The sequence below is a fragment of the Hyposmocoma kahamanoa genome, unplaced genomic scaffold (genome assembly GCF_003589595.1).
Source record: "Hyposmocoma kahamanoa isolate Upper Pololo Valley unplaced genomic scaffold, ASM358959v1 93, whole genome shotgun sequence".
In the NCBI taxonomy this organism is placed as follows: Eukaryota; Metazoa; Arthropoda; class Insecta; order Lepidoptera; family Cosmopterigidae; genus Hyposmocoma; species Hyposmocoma kahamanoa.
Window position 1 is genome coordinate 12,281,370 of NW_020654810.1, and position 1,028 is coordinate 12,282,397.

The following is a 1,028-nucleotide window of genomic DNA, read 5'->3' on the forward strand; positions in this document are numbered from 1 at the left end:
CACTTGTAAAGGGCTTCACGAATTTGACAAATAATTGGGAAAATGTTACCTGATTTAAAAGGGAATTTACATAATGACTGCAGAGCACTTTTACAATCAGAAAATATTATTGTTTTATGTAATTTTATTAAGAGAATGTATTCAACTGCCTTAAGAAGACCTACGCATTCACCAGTGAAAACGGATGTTTCCGGAGGAAGCATTGTTTTTTGAATAATATTGTATTGAGAATGAAGAACACCCACTCCTACGGCCGAGTTATATAGTTTAGAGGCATCAGTGAAAATATGGTTGTAGGAATGCCAATTCATATCTAAGTTAAAGTTAAAGGAAGCGTTAGCAAAACGTCTGTTAACTTCACTAAAATCAAAACAGACGTCAGGGGGCAAAATAAGGCATTCATAATTACTACCGTATAGTGGGTGAGTGTCAAAACTATGAGTTGAAGCTTGTAATGTAAGATACTTTCTAAAACTATTTATAAGGCAAGGAGTACTTTTGTGAGACCAATAACCGGGGGTATTTATTAGATTGTTTAATAGCTCAAGTTTTTGCAGCAAAGGGTGACGATTAAATTGGATAATGCGGAAAAAGAATTCATCAGCTAAAAACTGTCGACGAAGGGCAAGCGGAGGTTCAACGCACTCCACTTGCATCGCATTTATCGGACTTGATTTCATAGCGCCGGTTATTATTCTGAGGGCCTTCGACTGAATCTTATCTAGCTTTTTAAGATTAGACAAGACACATGGCTCCAGCATAAAAGTTCCATAGTCAATTATACTCCTAATCAGAGCATTATACAGCAGTTTTAAAGTACGAATGGCTGCCCCACCAGACCCCGCATAAACATCTAAGCATGTTAAGAACCTTTTCACATTTATTAACAACATTATCACAATGAGGAGATCCATTCATTTTACAATCAAAAAGAATACCAAGATATTTAACCTCTCCAACAACAGGGATTAGGTTATTATTAAAAGAAACATTTATTGCAGGATGAATTTTACGCCTTGAGAAAAACA